The 12511-nt window shown below is 44.5% G+C and overlaps 1 protein-coding gene across 2 annotated transcripts in view; it reads left to right on the forward strand.

Annotated features, from left to right (window-relative positions):
- Positions 1-1481: 1481 nt before the first annotated feature.
- Positions 1482-12511, forward strand: part of TMEM263 (transmembrane protein 263) — a 122468-nt gene continuing 111438 nt past the window's right edge. The window contains exon 1 of one of the 2 annotated variants that reach the window (XM_085652541.1): positions 1482-1637. The gene's annotated coding sequence lies outside the window, so the exon portion shown is untranslated. The remainder of the gene's footprint in view (positions 1638-12511) is intronic. The other variant, XM_085652542.1, reaches the window with a different exon arrangement.

Raw genomic sequence — 12511 nt, forward strand, 5'->3', positions numbered from 1 at the left:
CCTGTATGGCCCTTGAATAGGCCTTAACATGTTAGTATGCTACAAATCCAATAAATTATTACAGAAATAAAATTAATGTAAATTCCTCATCACAAAGACTACTAATTAGTGACCGATCCAGGTATGTACATTGTTATACTGACTACAATTAAAATGCAACAGAGTGCCTGTTAATTTTACCATTGGTGCAGCTGTACCTATTTGTGGAAGAACCAAACTGTCTTTGTACACAAAGGAAAAAATGAGAATGATTAGTTACCTCCAGGGAACTATACCCTCTGGACTGTACATGTCTTTTGCCTATTGGGCGAGATGGCATGTAGATTCCTAAAGGAATAGTACAAGTCAAATAGATAATTATTCTATTTGTTTTTTTACTCCGACTAGAACGTTTGTTTTTTGCTCCACCTAAACTTAATTCACATTTTGTAAATTAGGTCGTCAGAAAGACACACACTTTTTACACGCCGGCAGACATAGTGCAGATTGTGCACCATAAAGAAAAACAGTGTATTTGCTCCTTGGTTTGCATCTTTATAGAAACATATACCAGTGTAAATAAAGTGATAAATTTCAAAAGGTTTTAAGATAAAATAGAGGTGGATGTGCATACCCAAAGCCATCACTACTTGATCCAACATTACTGGTAGCTACAAGTGAGAAGGAATTATTAAGACCCTCTGCCGCTTAAAAGATCTGGGGCAGGGTCACAAAATATTTTTGACAGACACTGTTACATATCCTTGCTGATCAGGCAATTTTTGATGCAAACACCTTTTAGCACTGTATTATGAAAGCAATAGATGCCAATGGACAAGATCCAAACGGAAGACTCGCAATTTCTAAAGGCAAAAGTGGCTTTATGTTAACGCTCTCACGCCCCTTCAATATAAGTCAATGGACGAAATAAATACTTCTGTGTACTTTGTCAAAATCTATGGAAAGCATCATTCATTATGTTTTTCTTTGTATCGTGCTATGGTGGTGTGCTCTGTAATTACTTTAAATGTGTCAACAAGTACTGCCACATTATTTACAACTTAAAGCATATTATTCCTCTAAAGTTCAAATGACAATCATAATCACAAAGAAAAGTAAAACACTGCAGCTATTCAACTACTTAAAGACACCCGTTAAGCCAAAACTGTGGGAAAGAGCCAGTCTTAAAACGGCACTTCCTGCTTAGAGAGAAACAGTCCTTTCAGTTCTCTTGCGCCTGCTTTCTCCGTGCCAGACAAGACATGTTGTGCAGAAAGGGCGCCAGGTGCGACCCGAACAACAACCCCCCACCTCACCAACCCTTCGTCACCCTCCAAGGAATTAACGGTAATGCGTCTCTGAGACTCGCGCGCGCGCAATCGCGCAGGAGGAGCACCACGACGTTTGCGACGTCACTTCCCTCATAGCTGCGCCCATTGGCTAATCTGCGGCCGTCGGAGCTCTACGATGATGCGTCGGACGCCACGTAGGCAACAGTCAGCATCCGAGTAAAGTCTGTGGACCGAACGCAGGGAAAGCCACGAACGCCACTGATACCAAGCACCTTCACCAGTCCCTGAGGGAGAGCCTCGCCGCTGCCCCTCTCTGCGGCCAAATCAGCAGTAGAGCACTGGAGACGCCGCAGAGAACTCTCGAAGGTGGGTATCATGCTCAAGCTAGTTGCTGGGGTTGTGGCCTCCGAAAAGGGTGGTCTACACTTAACCCGTGCACAGAGTCCGTTGTCCCCTCGAAAGAGCGCGGACGTGGTGCAAGTGACCAAGGGCTCATTTTCGTTTCATCCTAGGGTTGTTTTCTGTACTACCGTGCAGATGACAGTGATGCACACTACCTTCCCCTCTGTAGTGCCTGCTCTAGTGTGTGTCGATACCTGTTACTCTCGTGGCTACTCGACTCCTATGATCCAGCGTCCATCCTGCACAGGGTGTACTACGCAGCACTGCTGCCTGGTTGTAGGTACTCTGTCATCTCGGCCTACCATCGGGGTCTGATATTGTTACTTATTGCTACCCATCATGCACGGTGCTTTCCCGTCAATACTTAAAAGCAAGAGACCAACGAATAAATTGATCGGGGCATTTAACTTGCACGATCCACGTCTCGCACAGCATGCGCCCCCCCCCCCGCCTCACGATTTTCTCCGTCTGCCTTTTGTAGGTGTAGAAACTGAACGTTCGCCCTGTTGTAGGTGTGCTCGCTTTAAGAAGTCATAGTACAGAAGGGATTGTGCGTGGCCATGGTGAAAGGCTGTCATGCAAGAAACGATGCCTTGTGGGGGGAGCTCTATTTACACAGTTCATTTCTTGCCACGGAACTAGTCCAATGCCATGGACTGTATGTGTGTGCTCCTGGGTGAGCGCAGTCAGGAGGAGGTCTGAGATTTAATCTCCTTGCTTTGCTGCCACGTCACATCGACACAAGGAGTTTTTACCATCTCCGTAAAACCGAAGGTGCTTCGTAAACAGCTGTATTTGACTTTCTGCCAACACGACTTTTTCATACAAGCCACACATTTTGTTCTTCCGTGACAAGCGAAACGTCGCTTGGTGTGGGAACACTTGACAGAGGGACACGTTTACATGTTCACAGATGTGCTGGAACAATGAGTTCCCCCTTCCAGCTATACCGTAATTTTTGAAGTTGGTATCAATCCTTTACTTTTTGTTTTGTGATCTCTGCTAAGTTTAATTATTTTTTTTTTTACTAGGAAAACTAAGCGAAGGACGATAGCCGTGTTTATAGGTATTTAATTAACCTTGACAACAGTCCTTAGGCCAAGGCCCAAGCTTCTTGTATTTTTCCGGTGCTACATTGTTTGTCAACAGTTCTGTGTTTGGTGAAAATCCCCCCCACCTCCTCTTGTCTTTGAAGTGTGTTCTGACGTTATTGTTATACAAGCAATGCATACATAACCACCTGTTGATTCTGTTCGCTTGCAGAAATGAGATAGATGACCAGTGCTCAAATTTTTGTCTCCCTCCTCCGCCTCGAAGCCATGTCCACAGTAACGCACCTGGCGCCAGTTACACCTCCCAACAGATCATTCTGAAGGACTCCATGGTGTAGACACTTCAAGTGTGTCTTTTGCCATTGTGCGTTCTCCGGTTTCTCCCCTTTAGTTTTACACTTGTCGAGGAATGGATGGTATTACCCTGCAGGCCGGCTTTCAGAAATTTTTATCTGTTTGAGCCAAGGGTGCGTTTGGGTGGACGAATGCAGGCCCAATTTATAACAATTCCGAAGGTAGACTGCAAGCCCTAGAGTTACACATGGACATAGATTCACCAAAATGCCAGTAGTAGTGGAAATAACATCACACATCCTTGACCTTAATGACATCACAAAGAAGTGACATCATATGATCTTTGACCCTCAATCTTCCTACAAAGTGAAGTCACATGACCTTAAGCCTTAACCCTTATAACATCACAATAATTGACCTCGTTGAAGTTATAATAAAAGCCATAATAAATAATGACTAATACAATAACACAACGTTGAAAAATGTCTTTCATATACCACTTGTATTGGGGTGCTGACGTAATTTGAAAGGAGATCATTAATCGTTTTTCTTACATTTACATGAAAAATGTCTTCATCTGAAGATCATAGTTCCTCATTTTTTCTTAGATAATGGTCGGATATTTATGATTCCCTTTTGGCTGCTTATGCAATGTACTGCCACTATGGGTATGTTATAATGTATGCCACATACTACAATATATTACTGAGTGGTTCACACAGACTAAAATACATAAACACCTTCAGAATCCACACACAGAAACAGCCGGGTTTGGTGGACTAATGCGTCCACTGTAGGGGCCTGTGTTCGACCTTATTTTATTTATTTGAAAGTTTTATAGAGCGCGGACAAGACCCTTGCGGGTATCGGAGCACATAACAGTAAATAAAGTTTTTATACATAAACAAAAGACGAATTGAGGCATCTATACACAAAACATGTTACAAAAGCAAGGTGATCAGGTACAACCGGACGCTATCCTCATGCGACAGGCACAAGGTAGATGGCATGTCCAGCTTGCTTAGCAGGTCCCTTGTCCTAGTCAGGGTAATGGCCGCGCTATAGTAGTTCGTCACAAAACATTGGGCTTTATTCAGGTGAATTTGGCCATGAAGATTGATTTTACTTCCTTTTTGAATGAGACAGTAGAGGGGTTAAGTCTGGTTTCGGATGGTAAAGCATTCCAGATTCTTGGTGCCATTCCTGAGAAGGTACGGTTGTATTTTTTTTTTCTTGTTGAATCGCTGTGGCTTTAGTAATAGTTTTTCCGCACTTCTGGAAGATCTGAGCCCACCACAGATAGTCAGCTTCTGTGTTAGATATCTAGGTGCGTTGTGGTGCATGGCTTTATGCGTCATACACGCTATCTTCAAGTGAATTCTGGCTTCCAGGGGAAGCCAGTTCAGTGATTTGAGGTCTGGTGAGATGTGTACATTTCTTTTAGAACCGGTGATGAGTCTCGCTGCGGCATTGATTGAGGCTCTTAGTGGTGCCGTAGTTGCTTTAGGAAGGCCGCAGAGAGAGACGCTTCCGTAATCCACTCTGGGGATAACAAGTGCTTGTACTGCTTGCTTGAAGTCCTTGCTTGGTAGGAAAGGTTTCAGCTTCCTTAATGTGTTGATCTGGTAGTTAGCTCCCTTTGTAGCATTGCTGATATGTTTTTGCATATTGAGGCTACTGTCAAGAGTTATTCCCAGTGATTTAGCTGAGTCAATGATGGTAGGTTGAACATTGAGTGCCGTCAGGTGTTTTATCCACTCTTGCATTACAGGGACTTGGGCGGGTGGAGCTATAAGCAGGAATTCGTTTTTTTGGGCATTTAATTTGAGATGGTTTTTTTGCCAGCCATATCTGGGTATCCCCAAGCGTTGAGTTGAGCAGTTTGATGTCTTCTAAAGTGTTGATCTTGAGGTATAGTTGCGTGTCATCCGCGTACATGTGGTAGTGCACGTTAGATGCTTAGTCACAGGATCAAATCCTGGGTGGGTCCACTCAGCCTTTCATCCTTCTGAGGTCAATAAAATGAGTACCATTGAGTTGTATAACAATAAAAATCTGTTATTCAGTGCCAAGATACTTTTGGGTGAATGAATTTTACAAATGCATGTTTTGTGAGATAATTGAGGTGCAAAAGGACGCTCACAGCTCTGGGCTCCGCTGCCACTGCTGCATCATTGGCAGGCAACACCCTGTCCCCACTCCCCCAAACACACCGCCTAACTTCAGCTTGCCTCCAACATGAGGTACAGTTTCCACATTGCCATTTTCTTCTGACATGAATATTTTAATGTCTCAGCCAGTGTAAAAATAGAGAAAATCACCCAAAGTCAGCATTTTCCTCCTTTACTGTGCATACTTAGAACAGTATTTATAAAAACAATGCACTTTAAAATGTGTTCCAAAGGTTCCTTAATTACACCTGACTAGGGTTGCCACCTAGCCTATTTTTATTTTTTACTCACACCACTGTTATTTTAGTGCCCCAAACCACAAATTTTTAGCCCCTATCTGTATCTAATTCAAACAGCAAATATAAATGGAAAGCACTTGTAAATGGATTCTAGAGCTGCAACAAACTGCCGGTATTTTCTTTTAGAAAGATGACAACGCTACCCCAGATTGATAATTAATGTAAACAAAGTGAAAAGCCATCTCAATGTTTGGCCGTCCTCATGACCTCTTCTGCTGACTGTGTGGGCCAAAGGTGATGTTTGGGTGGGCCTGGCCCACCTGCTAGAACCGTGCATGTTTCCCTGTCTCTCGTGGGATGTGGCAACCTTGCCATTCGTTCTTTTAGACTGCTATTAAATTCTAACAATTGGTTGCATGCTGCAGTTTGACCAATGAGTATCACAGTACCAAAATACATCTAAACCACTTTTTTATAATGTATTTTTGTCATTTGAACAATCATATATACCACTGATAGCACTGTCGCATATTCACCATCCAATATTACAAATTTGCCAGTTCATGGTCCCACCCCCTTACATACAATACATTGAACTTACATTTTATTCATTTATTTATTTTATGATTACGGAACTGGTGGAGGTCCACATAAACTAAGAAACTAACAACACAATAAAAAGGATTCCATTTTGATGATAAAATGAACACAGAAAAATATTCCTTCCCAACAAGGCATCGGGGACTCCTAAGCAGAATCCAACGTTACAAAAAAGTCTTCAAATTAAAAACATAGCAAGATAATGTACTGTACAAAATAATTAGTTTAAAACGGTAAAAATTCTATGACAAAACATTTCATTTGGCGGCTCATAAAGAAATTCAATTAATGCGGAGGCCGAAAGGATAGCTTTAGACATATTGTTCTTATCCATTTTCGTTAACACAATATTATTGCTGGGTAAATAAATAATACGATTAACATCTTGCTGGCCGTTATTGCACAAATTACAAAATTGGTGATGAACCATACCATTTTGCCAATAAAGGGTTTAAAAGGAGCCTCAATAGTAACCAAAAACGGCGCACATTGAATTTACAGAATTTCTTTATTTTTCGTGGATGTACCAGTTCCCAATGTGATCTGCTTGTGTCATATTCTTCTATCCCCAAGCCCAAACACTTCATGAGTTATCGTCTGAACACTGTGAATGTGGGTTCGGCTGTGTCTCCTCCCACCGGCCCCCACCCCCCAAAAAAAATTCTCTTAGGATGTCTGCCCAGATGGCTATGCCTTCGGCTACCCTGTCATCCCTTTGAGATATTTTAATCTGCGTTTCTTTTCCCAGTGTCTATTCAGTTGCACCCCTAACCCATAGAGACACCGCAGTGCTCAACCATCCCATGGCTGTCTCTTTGCTAAAAGCAGTGACAGGTGCAAAAACCTGTACTGCATTTTCCGGTTTGTAGGTTTCAGTATTCTACCCAGCAGGAACTGTCGCGAGGGAAGACCGAAATCTAACTTCATCACTCTCCTCAGTCAAGTCACCACCTCCAGACAGTAGGCTGAGATCCTGTCACAGGACCATGCAAGGTGCAGACGAGCGGCAACCCTCAACCCACACCAACAGGTTGCAAGTCAACCTGGACAGATACCTTTCTCCCCCCCCCCCCCCCCGATACCCCCATTATTAGCAGTTCCATCAAAGGTTTCATTGCTGCCCCCCGTAGTCGTTTTTCCCAGTTATCCTTAGTGTAAGTCCCCTTAAGGCATGTGCCCTGTTAGCCATTGTCCTTCTATCTCCTAGGATTTTAGTCTGCTACAAACAATTTGGTGATCAGTGATCTGCCCATTTAAAAAGGTCCTGTCGAAAGTACAAAACCCCCTATCAATGGATTAAAGAATCATGGGTGAGAGTAATAATTTGTCCAGTCTTGTACTTACTAATTGAAATTTTGAGATATACCTGTAAATTTCCTCTTCAGTTTGATTGGTTATAGAATTGGATCTTTAATTTAAACACCATGGTTCAGGGTAACTTGAGTCACTAGATATTTTATAGTATTTGACGCCCACAAGAATGTGAAGTCCTCCAAGTGTCATTAAATCTGAGATACTGGCAGTAGCAACAATATCATAGGTACATTGCCGATCCTTGGAAAGGTTAAAGGAGATCTCATCACGAACAGTTATCAAGCTACCCCTTATGATATTCAGTGACATCTGTACAAGTGGGTGCGAATAGTGGTGACCAGATATAGACCTGTCACATTTCTTTGTGTGGTTCTTTCTGTAATTAAGTTGTTAGTCAGTTTCTTTCATCAACATCTTTGCCTTGAGTTATTTCTAGAACAATTCAACAACCTTTATTAAATATGGGCTGAATATCAAGTTGAAAAATTAGTTGCCGAAGGATCACTCAGAGCTTAAAAGTACTCTGTCTGGGGTGGCAACCAAAGATGCAACCCTTCTGAGGTCGACAACTTCACTTGGTAGAACTGTATGTCATGTGTTCTCGATAAATTGGATGGAGCAGCATCCTTGTATATTGAAAAAGGTTAAGCTAGGAACAATCACTAGCATAATTCAATGAATGTTAATTACAGGAAATCCAAAGTCAAATTTTTTAGTTTCCTTATTAACCTTATTCAGTGCTGTAATTTTAGTGTTGAAGTTGTATGTATTCTGTAACGACCAGGGAAGCTGCAAAATGCTAATCAATTAATCGGAATTTATAAAGTGCGGCTAATCAACCAATACGGTATCCAGGCGCTTGCAGGTCTCAGAGGCTTATTCGAACAGCCAGGTCTTGAGGGCCATTCGGAGTTCTGGAAGTGAGGTGATGGTCCCGGGTTGCATGTCTTTGCTGAGATGTGGAAGATGGAGCGCCCCCCGCTTCAGCTTCGGTAGATGCCGAGAGTATGGGCAAGTGAGAGGGAGGTGCAGCATAGTCTTGATGGTTAATTTAGGCAGGCCCTTGGTTGTGTAGAGCCTTGTGTGTGTGTGTGTGTGTGTGTGTGGGTCAGCGGCTTGAATTGGCATCTTTTCAGTACATGTGACAATTAGAGTTGCCTGAGATGGGGTGTGATGTGAGTTCGTCGGGGAAGGTTGATGATGAGCCTGGCTGCAGCGTTCTGTATGGTTTGAAGTTTGTCGGTGGGGGTGAAGTGATTCCTATGTAGAGGGTGTTGCCGTAGTCCAGTCGGCTGGCGATGGGGGGCAGGTGTCACAGCACATCTCATTTGTAGGGGTAGACACTTGAAGAACTTGCGAAGCATGTGCAGAGTGAGGAAGCAGACAAAGGAGACAGCGTTGATATGTGATTTCATGGTGATCTTGTTTGCTGATGTTTCCGAGGTTTCTGGCATCGTCAGAGGGAATGGGTGTGGATCCTAGGTCCGATGGCCAGCAGTAGTCCTAGCTCAGTGATACTCAAAGTACGGCCCGGGGGCCGCATGTGGCCCTCCTGACCTTTACATGTGGCCCTCTGGGCAGCAGCAGCACTGGGCTGCTGTTTACTCGACTCAGCACTAACATGGAAAAAAAAAAAATATACAGCAAACACTTATTTAAAGGTTAATTGCAGTTAGGGAAAGGAAGTAACTAGGCATTTAACTTTAGAAACACCTTCATTTTTAAAGACAGCTACTAGATCTACATGCTTTTCTTCCCCATCTCCCACTTTACACCCCCCGCTGGCATCAGTGTGGCCCTCGGTTACACCATAGACCAAACTTTGCGGCCCCCGGGAAAATATTTGAGTACCCATGTTCTAGCTTATACAATTTGCTTCCTTGCCCCTGGTTCATGACGGGTGGCATTGCCTCCTCCTTACTTTGTGGCATTTCTTCACTAGCTCTGCTTGTTGAATTGTTTGGCTCTTCCTCAGTACACATTGGTAGGATAGCCATTTAAAGTGGCTTTACAGCTGTTTAAATACACTCCATATCCCTTTTGGCTATACAACCACTAAGCGTCCACCGTGTACATGATCGTATGTACAGGATTGTGGGCCAGCGCCTCTATTACTAGCCATGTCAAGATCTTCCTAGTCAGTTGCATAAGACCTGGCCCTAAGTGTCCGGGACGTTACTTTTATTCTTCTTTCTGCTGTCTCTTCAATTTGTCCCATAGTACCAAGGCTGGAAAATATTTGAAAAGAGATGCAGCATTTAAATTGTAGTTCACTTGGTCTATCTTGTGATAACTCCCTCTTAAATGTGCAGTTTGCCTCCAACTTGTAGCATGCACCTCCCTCTTACATAAACTTTTAAAAGTTTTCAGACCTTGGAGTAACTTACCTCTGAGAATAACACCATATCTTAAAGATTTGTTAAATCAGAGTGGGGGCGAAAACTAGATTGATCTGTGCATCAGATTTTAATCTCCAAAATGTGCCTCTTCTTTACCACCAGTAACTTCCGCCGTTGTTTGAAAGTGTGCAGGCAAAATCTTGGAGGGTACCCCTCATCTGCTCAACTCTGATATTACCACGTCATAGGGATGAACCAGACATGCCGCCGGAGCAGTGTGCAGCCAATTAGAAATGCAATACTCCCAGATAGAACCATTTATTAATCAATATATACACCTTTACCTGCTATAGATCAAGCTAAACGGTGTCAAAAGTGCAAGTGTTCCCTGCGTAATGCTGATTGGTTGTCCATTATTTGTATGTTTGCTTTACTCGTAAAGTCCCTAGTGAAGTGCTTTGTGTGCCAGGGCTAGTAATGCAAATGCTACTGGTGGACCTGCAGCACTTATTGTGCCACCCACTCAAGTAGCCTTGGAAAGGGAATTCAGGCCTGCAATTGCAGGGCCTGCGCACAGTTTCCTAAACTGCCATGTTGTTCTGGTAAGTGCACGCACTTACCAGACTCTGCCCTTCCCATACACATCAGGCACCCCTATGGTAGGTCTAGGGTACCCCCTGGACAGGGTGCAGTACATGATGTGAAAGGTGGGACATGTACCATGGTGTGTGCCATGTCCTGGAAGCGAAATAGTCTCCATTTCGTTTTCACTTCTGAAAGGCCTTCTTGCCTATTAGACTAGAATGGAAAGGCTGTGCAATACGTTACTAGCCTTTCTTCCTAAAGGCTTAAGATGGAAAGGTGAAGTTTAGTATGCCTGAACTCACACTGCAATAACACATCTTTTTATGAAGATGGTTTTTGTATTGTGTGTTTGTAAGCCATTCTTTTAGACGTGGCTGGGTTTTTGTGCTTTAAACATTTGTGTGTCTCTGCCTAGTTGTGGATTGACTGGCTGGATATGAAAGTGATAGGATCTGGGGAATGTCTTGACCCAGGGGAGGAGGTGAGACAGCACAGGCTGACCTGCATCTGGTGTGTGGGAGGAGGAGCAGGCCTAGTGGTTAAGAGGCCTGGGCTGGTGATATAAAACAATTAACCCCGTCCCCTGCTGAGTGATTGAGAATCCAGACCCCCACTAATCAAAGGGAGAAGGTGTCACTGGTAGGGAGGTAGCCAGAACTGGTTTGAGCAGGGGTCAGTGCCCCCTGTAACACAGACTTCAAAGCCATTTAGGGGTATAACTATGCAAGCTGAAGCCCCTACCCTTGGAGAATGGCTCGATCAAGTGTGAACAAGACTGGAGCTACTTTATGGATCAAGAGGAACCTTTGCAAAGTAAGAAACAACTGAATAGACTGCTGGATAGGACTGCTCTTGCTGTGTGATCTGGGGCTGGCCTGCAGTTTGCTGTTTTAACCAAGGAAAGGCTGTAGGGACTATGCTGTGTGCTGTCTCCCTGCTTGAAGGACTTAGCTGTGTCCTGAAGTAACTATCCCCAAGGGCCTGAGGTGAGCTGGCTCCCCGTTTGGAAACACAGGAACACAAAAGTTTCCAGAGAAGACTCTCTCATACGCCGTGGATGTGTGTGCTCTGTCTAGCCTGCGACCTTCAAGTTGTGCCCTGTGATCTTGGGCACTGGGAGTTCCAACGCGACTCAGAGATGCGGTGTGCGTGTGCTCTGTCTAGCCTGAGTCCTTCGAGAGGATTGTCCTGTGAACGTGTGTGTCGAGGAGCCAAGTAAGTCTCAGCGACGCTGTGTGCATGTGGGCAGCCTGAGACTTTCGTGTGGATTGGCCCGTGATCGTGCACACCAGAAGAGCGAGTGTGCCTCAGCGACGCTGTGTGTGTGCTGTTAGCAGCCTGAGACCCTTGCTGGGGGTGACCTGTGATCTGGGCCACCAGAGTATAAAGTGTGTCTCAGCGACACGGGCTGCTTGTGCTTTCTACTACCTTAGACCTGCGCAAGCTGTGCCTTTCATCGTGGGCACAAGTAGATCAAGTGTGTCTCAGCGACCGTGCGTGCGTGTGTCGTGCGTAGCCTGAGACCCTCGTGAGGAGTTGTCCGGTTAGCGTGCACCCGGAGTTCCCGTGAGTCTTCGTGGCTCTGTAGTGTACAGCCTGGGATCTTCCCATTACCCGGAAAGTCAGAGATTGCATCGGAGGCCTAAGTCGCTGGACAAGGAAAGTGGGTTCGATCCCCCCAGGTAACTTGTGTCGACTCCTGGGGCGCGGGCTCGGAGGGAGATGCTCTTGGCCTCTCTCGCTCTGTTTTGCAGTGCGAGCCTCTGCTTCAGCTTGGATTGAGGCCCATGTGCCAAGGGAGTGGCAGCACCATGGCCTGAGTGCAAAGTTGCAGTTACTGTGTTCTATCTTACCCGTTGGGGGGAAGGCAACTGTGGCCGGAGACTTGACCGCAAGCCAGCACAAGTGGCGGAGAGACCGCCGGAGGCACCGTGAACGGTGCTGGAGTAACTTTCGTATAGCATAACTTCTGCATAGCGGAGTATCTGATGATTGTAAAACGCATTGCTTTATTTCTGCACAACGGACTGCCTGTTTTGTTGTATTGTCCATTGTATTAGTTTGCCTAACGAACTACCTGATAGGTGTTACTCATTGCACCTGGTTTGCATAACGAACTGCCTGATAGATGTGTTACGCCTTCTCTGAATCCTGCACCACGATCTGCTGGATTGTTGTATTGCACATTGCATTAGTGTTGCATACCGAACTGCCGGATATGTATTACACGTTGCATTGCTTTTT

The sequence above is a fragment of the Triturus cristatus genome, chromosome 4_1, assembly GCF_964204655.1.
Source record: "Triturus cristatus chromosome 4_1, aTriCri1.1, whole genome shotgun sequence".
Taxonomy (NCBI): domain Eukaryota; kingdom Metazoa; phylum Chordata; class Amphibia; order Caudata; family Salamandridae; genus Triturus; species Triturus cristatus.